This window comes from Olea europaea, unplaced genomic scaffold (genome assembly GCF_002742605.1).
Source record: "Olea europaea var. sylvestris unplaced genomic scaffold, O_europaea_v1 scaffold326, whole genome shotgun sequence".
In the NCBI taxonomy this organism is placed as follows: Eukaryota; Viridiplantae; Streptophyta; class Magnoliopsida; order Lamiales; family Oleaceae; genus Olea; species Olea europaea.
In genome coordinates this window covers 478,010-486,840 of record NW_019251491.1, presented here as the reverse complement: position 1 = coordinate 486,840, position 8,831 = coordinate 478,010, and positions in this window count along the sequence as shown.

Sequence of the window (8,831 nt, the reverse complement as noted above, 5' to 3'; positions counted from 1 at the left end):
GACTCGATTTGGGAAGTAACCCAGCGCAGCATACTTAAGGTGGCATATATAAAATTCCATAGATATTGGATCGACATGATTTTGAGTTTATTCAGTAGATAATCCATGAGGCTATTAAATCCTACTAGTTTTGTCCGAAAATTCCAAGTAACGATTGAGTTACAAATTTTTAAGTTCAATGGCAGAAACTGAAATTTTTAGAATACAGCAACACTATGTTTACTTAAAGTGACATATAAAATTTTACCGACATCGGATTGACATGATTCTAAGTTTATTCAGTAGCTAACTTATGAGGCTATCAAACACCATTAGCTTTGTTCAAAAATTCGAAGTAACAAATTAGTTATGAATTTTTAAAATCTGAACAGAAACTGAAATTTCTAAGAAAACAGTAGCATTAACTAGTTGACATTTTAGATCACATATATATATTTTTAAACATAACCTATTCATAAGAAAATGTTCGTGGAAATAATTTCATATACGATTTCCATAGAAAAGTAATTAATAGGAAACACAAATATTTCATAATCAATTTAAAGTTGTTAATTCACCGGCTTTTCCATGTCAAATTGGATCTTCAACCACCATCATCCGCGCCCCCAACAAAAGAACAAAATCAACCTGTAAGAAGGGATTTAACCCATGAGTTGGAAACTCAATAGATATCATTGGTGCATTTCGTAATCAAATTAGAAAATTCGAACCATGGATTCATATCGTTGCATGTATATGGATTTTCAGCAAAATCCGATATCTATAGCATTCTCATAACACATTGAGCTGGAGAACGATCATTCAAACTATAGTAGTGCCGAAGCACCATACCCGGAGGTACCATTTCATTCAAATTTTAACGAAAAATCAAATTTGAAAACGAAATAACACTTACACCTTAACCTACCTTGAATTTTCTTGGATATCAAAGAACAAGTGTGTAGAAAGCCTTTTTTCTTCTCACCCTTGTTATTCCCTTAGCTTAAATTGACATAAAAATATATATTTTTTTAGAGAAAATAAGATGAAATTCGGATTTAAGGAAGGATGTAGTGAAAAAGTGATCTTCCACTTCTTGTAACCTTTCTTTTTAATGATAAACTAAATGAGGGGAGTTGTACTATCATAAAGTTTGTTAAATAGGATCTTTAACTAAGAATTTGAAGAATCTTTAAGCCTAAAAAAATTCATAAATTTTTTTTAAAAAAAACATCTACATGGTGATTCGAACCTGGGTTGCCTATATGAAATACTTTGTAGATAACCATTGGGGCAACCCAATTATTCATTAAATCTTTGTAAACAAATTTACTTGAACTTAATCTCTTAAATTGTTGGGCTTTTAATTAATTTATGGCTTGAGCTTTCAAAATCATAAATGGCTTGAACTTCCGCAACTTGTTTCTTGAATGAGATAGGCTCGTGGTTCGAGATCATCACAACATAATAACCTAATTTCATTTTATTTCTCAGGCTTCTGTACAAATAGCAAAGTTCAATAGGTAAGAACCTCACGACATGTACACTATGGTGCACACTTTAATTTACACTTTACCACGTGACATTACCCTATTGGACAGTTTAAATTTCAAACAGTTTTCCCATCCAATTGACACTTAACAACAATGCATGTGTCAAACAATGTGTAAAATCAGTGTACAAATAGCAATGTTCAATCGGCAAGAACCCTGCTTCATGTACATTATGGTGTACACTTTAGTTTACACTTTGCCACGTGACATATTCCTGTTGGACAATTTAAAATTCAAACAGTTTCCCCATCCAATTGATACTTGACAACAATGCAAGTGTCAAACAACGTGTCAAAGATAAGGGTACAAATATCAAAGTTCAATCGGTAAGAAACTTGAGACATGTACACTATGGTGTACACTTTAGTTTACACTTTGTCACATGACATTACCCTGTTGGACAGTTTAAATTTCAAACAGTTTTTCCATTGAATTGACACTTGGTAATAATGCAAGTGTCAAATAATGTGTCAAAAATTAGTGCACAAATAGTAAAGTTTAATCGATAAGGACCATGCTACATGTACACTACGGTGTACACTTTAGTTGACACTTTACCACGTGACATTACCCTGTTGGCCAGTTTCAATTTCAAACAGTTTTCCCAACCAAACGACACTTGACAACAATATAAGTGTTAAACAACATGTCAAAAATCAGTGTACAAATAGCAAAATTCAATCGGTAAGGACCATGATGCATGTACACTACGGTGTATACTTTAGTTGACACTTTGCCAAGTGACATTAGCCTATTAGACAGTTCAAATTTAAAATAGTTTTTCCATCCAATTGACACTTGACAACAATGCAAGAGTCAAACAATGTTTCAAAAATCAGTATACAAATAGCAAAGTTCAATCTGTAAGAACCTTGAGACATGTACACTATGGTGTACACTTTAGTTTACACTTTGTCACATGACATTACACTGTTGGATAGTTTAAATTTCAAACAATTTCCCATCGAAAAGACACTTGACAACAATGCAAGTGTCAAACAACGTGTCAAAAATCAATGTACAAATAGCAAAGTTCAATCCGTAAGAACCATGCAATGTACACTATGGTGTACACTTTAGTTTACACTTTGCCAAGTGACATTAACCCGTTGGACAGTTTAAATTTCGAACAGTTTTCCCATCCAATTGACACTTGACAACAATGCAAGTGTCAAACAACATGCCAAAAATCATTGAACAAATAGCAAAGTTCAATCAGTAAGAAATGCAAGTATCAAACAATGTGTCAAAAATCAGTGTACAAATAGCAAATTTCAATCGGTAAGAACCTGGCTTCTTGTACACCATGGTGTGCACTTTGGTTTACACTTTGTCACGTGACATTACCCTATTGGATAGTTTAAATTTGAAACAGTTTTCCCATCTAATTGAACTTGACAACAATACATGTGTCAAACAACGTGTCAAAAATTAGTGTAAAAATAGCAAAGTTCAATCGGTAAGAACCCTGCTTCGTGTACACTATGCTATACACTTCAGTTTGCACTTTGCTAAGTGACATATCCTTGTTGGACAGTCTAAATTTCAAACAATTTTCCCAACCAATCGTCACTTGACAACCATGCAAGTATAAAAAATCATGTAAAAAATCAGTGTACAAATAGCAAAGTTCAATCAATAAGAACCTTGAGAAATGTATATTATGGAGTACATTTAAGTTTACACTTTGCCACGTGACATTACCCCGTTGGACAGTTTAAATATCAAATAGTTTTCCCATCCAATTGACACTCGACAACAATGTAAGTGTCAAACACCGTGACAAAAATTAGTGAACAAATAGTAAAGTTGAATCGATAAGAAATGCAAGTGTCAAACGTGTCAAAAATCAGTGTACAAATAGCAAGGTTCAATGGGTAAGGATCTTGCTTCCTGCATACTATGGTGTGCACTTTGGTTAACACTTTGCCACGTGACATTACCCTATTGGACAGTTTAAATTTCAACCAGTTTTCCCATCTAATTGACACTTGACACCAATGCAAGTGTTAAACAACGTGTAAAAAATTACTGTACAAATAGCAAAGTTCAATCGGTAAGAACCTTACTACACGTACACTATGGTGCACATTTTAGTTTACACTTTACAACGAGACATTACCCTGTTTGAAAGTTTAAATTTCAAACAGTTTTCACCTCCAATTGATAATTAGGGAAATGTCTCGTGGCAAAGTGTAAACTAAAGTGTACACCACAGTGTCCATGTCGCAAGGTTCTTATCGATTGAACTTTGCTGTTTGTAGACTAATTTTTTACACGTTGTTTGACACTTGCATTATTCTCAAGTGTCAATTGGGTGGGAAAAAAGTTTCAAATTTAAACTGTCCAACTGAGTAATGTCACGTGGAAAAGTGTAAATTAAAGTGTGTACACCATAGTGTACTTGTAGCAAGGTTCTAACCGATTGAACTTTGATATCTGTACATAGATTTTTGACATATTGTTTGACACTTGCATTGTTGTCAAGTGTCAATTGGATAGGAAAATTATTTGAAATTTAAACTGTCCAATAGGGAACTATCACGTGGCAAAGGGTAAAATAAAGTGTACACCATAGTGTACATGTCGCAAGGTTCTTATCGAATGAACTTTGCTGTTTGTACACTGATTTTTGACACGTTGTTTGACACTTGTATTGTTGTCAAGTGTCAATTGGATGGAAAAATTGTTTGAAATTCAAACCGTCCAATAGGGATACGTCACATGGCAAAGTGTAAACTAATGTGCACACCATAGTGTACATGTAGCATGGTCCTTACCGATTGAAATTTGTTGTTTGTACACTATTTTTTCAGACGTTGTTTGACACTTACATGGCAGTCAAGTGTCAGTAGGATAGAAAGACTATTAGAAATTTAAACAATTCAACAAGGTAATGTCACGTGCCAAAAAGTAAACTAAAGTTTGTACACCGTAGTGTACATGTAGCAATGTTCTTACGGATTGAACTTTGCTATTTGTACACTAATTTTTGACACATTGTTTGACACTTGCATTGTTGTCAAGTGTCAATTGGGAGGAAAACTATTTGAAATTTAAATTGTCAAATAGGGTAATGTCACGTGGCAAGGGGCTAACTAAAGTGTGCACCATAGTGTACGTGTAGCAAGGTTCTTACCGGTTGAACATTGCTATTTGTACACTGATTCTTAACACGTTGTTTGACAATTGTATTGTTGTCATGTGTCCGTTGGATGGGAAAATTTTTGCAATTTAAACTGTCCAAGAAGGTAGTGTCACGTGGCAAAGTGTAAACTAAATTGTACACCATAGTATACAAGAAGCAAGGTTCTTACCGATTGAACTTCTCTAGTTGTACACTGATTTTTGACACGATGTTTGACACTTGCATTGTTGTCAAGTGTCAATTGGATGGGAAAACTGTTTAAAATTTTAACTGTCCTGCTGGAGAATGTTACTTGGTCAAGAGTAAACTAATATGTACACCATAGTGTACATTTAGCATGGTCCTTACCGATATAACTTTGTTATTTGTACACTAATTTTTGACACGTTGTTTGACACTTGCATTGTTGTCAAGTGTCAATTGGTTGGGAAAACTGTTTGAAATTTAAACAGTCCAACAGGGCAATGTCATATTGCAAAGTGTAAACTAAAGTGTACACCATAGTGTACATGTCACAAGGTTCTTATCGATTGAACTTTGCTGTTTGTACATTGATTTTTGACACATTGTTTGACACTTACATTGTTTTCAAGTGATAATTGGATGGGAAAATAGCTTGAAATTGAAACTGTCCAATAGGGATATGTCACATGGCAAAGTGTAAATTAAAGCGTACACCATAGCGTACATGTAGCATGGTCCTTACCGATTGAAATTTGTTGTTCGTACACTATTTTTTCAAACGCTGTTTGACACTTGCATGGTAGTCAAGTGTCAGTTGGATAGGAAGCCTATTAGAAATTAAAACAGTTCAACAAGGTAATGTCACGTGCTAAAAAGTAAACTAAAGTTTGTACACCGTAGTGTACATGTAGCAATGTTCTTACGGATTGAACTTTGCTATTTGTATACTAATTTTTGACACGTTGTTTGACACTTGCATTGTTTTCAAGTGTCATTTGGATAGGAAAATTATTCAAAATTTAAACTGTCCAATAGAGATATGTCACGTGGCAAAGAGTAAAATAAAGTGTACACCATAGTGTACATGTCGCAAGGTTCTTATCGATTGAACATTGTTGTTTGTACACTTATTTTTGACACGTTGTTTAACACTTGCATTGTTGTCAAGTGTCAATTGGATGGTAAAACTGCGTGAAATTGAAACTCTCCAATAGGGATATGTCACGTGGCAAAGTATAAGCTAAAGTGTACACCATAGTACACATGTAGCATGTTCCTTACCGATTGAAATTTGTTGTTTGTACACTATTTTTTTAGACATTGTTTGACACTTGTATTGTTATCAAGTGTCAGTTGATAGGAAAACTATTAGAAATTTAAAGAGTCCAACAGGGTAATGACACGTGGCAAAGTGTAAACTAATATGTACGCCATAGTGTAGATGTAGCATGGTCCTTACCGATGTAACTTTGTTATTTGTACACTGATTTTTGACACGTTGTTTGACACTTACAATGTTGTCAAGTGTCAACTGGTTGGGGAAACTGTTTGAAATTTAAACGTCCCAACAAGGTAATGTCACCTTGCAAAGTGTAAACTAAAGTATACACTATAGTGTACATGCTGCAAGGTTCTTATCAATTGAACTTTCCTGTTTGTACACGGATTTTTGACACATTGTTTGACACTTGCATTGTTGTCAAGTGTTAATTGGATGGGAAAACAGCTTGAAATTGAAACTGTCCAATAGGGATATGTCACATGGAAAAGTATGAACTAAAGCGTACACCATAGTGTACATGTTGCATGGTCCTTACCGATTGAAATTTGTTATTTGTATACTATTTTTTCAGACGTTGTTTGACACTTGCATTGTTGTCAAGTGTCAATTCGGTGGGAAAACTGTTTCAAATTTAAACTGTCCAATAGAGTAATGTCAAGTGAAAAAGTGTAAATTAAAGTCAGTACACCATAGTGTACTTGTAGCAAGGTTCTTACCGACTGAACTTTAATATTTGTACATAGATTTTTGACACATTGTTTGACACTTGCATTGTGGTCAAGTGTCATTTGGATAGGAAAATTAGAAATTTAAACTATCAATAGGGATATGTCACGTGGCAAAGTGTAAAATAAAGTGTACACCATAGTGTACATGTCGCAAGGTTCTTATCGATTGAACATTACTGTTTGTACACTGATTTTTGACACGTTATTTAACACTTGCAGTGTTGTCAAGTGTTAATTGGATGGGAAAACTATTTGAAATTGAAACTGTCCAATAGGGATATGTCACGTGGCAGCGTGTAAACTAAAGTGTACCCCATAGTGTACATGTAGCATGGTCCTTACCGAATGAAATTTGTTGTTTGTACACTATTTTTCAGGCGTTGTTTGACACTTATATTGTTGTCAAGTGTTAGTTGATAGGAAAACTGTTAGAAATTTAAACAGTCCAACAGGGTAATGTCATGTGGCAAAGTGTAAACTAATATGTACGCCATAGTGTTGATGTAGCATGGTCCTTACCGATGCAACTTTATTACTTGTACACTGATTTTTGACACTTGGTTTGACACTTACAATATTGTCAAGTGTCAATTGGTTGGAAAAACTGTTTGAAATTTAAACAGGCTAACAGGGTAATGTCACCTTGCAAAGTGTAAACTAAAGTGTACACATAGTGTACATGTCGCAAGATTCTTATCAATTGAATTTTGCTGTTTGTACACTCATTTTGACACGTCGTTTGTCACTTGCATTGATGACAATTGTCAATTGGATGGGAAAGTGGCTTGAAATTGACATTGTCCAATAGGGATATGTACCGTGGCAAAGTGTAAATTAAAGTGTAAACCATAGTGTACACGTAGCATGGTCCTTACCGATTGAAATTTGTTATTTGTATACTGTTTTTACAGACGTTGTTTGACACTTGCATTGTTGTCAAGTGTTAATTCGGTGGGAAAACTGTTTCAAATTTAAACTGTCCAACAGGGTAATGTCAAGTGGAAAAGTGCAAATTAAAGTGTGTACACCATAGTGTACTTGTAGCAAGGTTCTAACCGATTGAACTTTTATATTTGTACACAGATTTTTGACACATTGTTTGACACTTGCATTGTTGTCAAGTGTTAATTGGATAGAAAAATTATTTGAAATTTAAATTGTCCAATAGGGACATGTCACGTCGCAAAGTGTAAACTAAAGTGTACACCATAGTGTTCATGTCGCAAGGTTCTTATCGATTGAACTTTGCTGTTGTACACTGATTTTTGACACGTTGTTTGACACTTGCACTGTTGTCAAGTGTCAATTGGATGGGAAAACTGTTTGAAATTGAAACTGTCCAATAGGGATATGTCACGTGGCAGCGTGTAAACTAAAGTGTACACCATAGTGTACATGTAGCATGGTCCTTACCGAATGAAATTTGTTGTTTGTACACTATTTTTCAGGCGTTGTTTGACACTTGTATTGTTGTCAAGTGTCAGTTGATAGGAAAACTGTTAGAAATTTAAACAGTCCAACAGGGTAATGTCACGTGGCAAAGTGTAAACTAATATGTACGTCATAGTGTTGATGTAGCATGGTCCTTACCGATGCAACTTTATTATTTGTACACTGATTTTTGACACTTGGTTTGACACTTACAATGTTGTCAAGTCTCAATTGGTTGGAAAAACTGTTTGAAATTTAAACTGGCTAACAGGGTAATGTCACCTTGCAAAGTGTAAACTAAAGTGTACACCATAGTGTACATGTCGCAAATTCTTATCAATTGAATTTTGCTGTTTGTACACTCATTTTGACAGGTCGTTTGTCACTTGCATTGATGTCAAGTGTCAATTGGATGGGAAAGTGGCTTGAAATTGACACTGTCCAATAGGGATATGTACCGTGGCAAAGTGTAAATTAAAGTATAAACCATAGTGTACACGTAGCATGGTCCTTGCCGATTGAAATTTGTTATTTGTACACTATTTTTATAGACGTTGTTTGACACTTGCATTGTTGTCAAGTGTCAATTCGGTGGGAAAACTGTTTCAAATTTAAATTGTCCAACAGGGTAATGTCAAGTGGAAAAGTGCAAATTAAAGTGTGTACACCATAGTGTACTTGTGGCAAGGTTCTAACCGATTGAACTTTTATATTTGTACACAGATTTTTGACACATTGTTTGACAC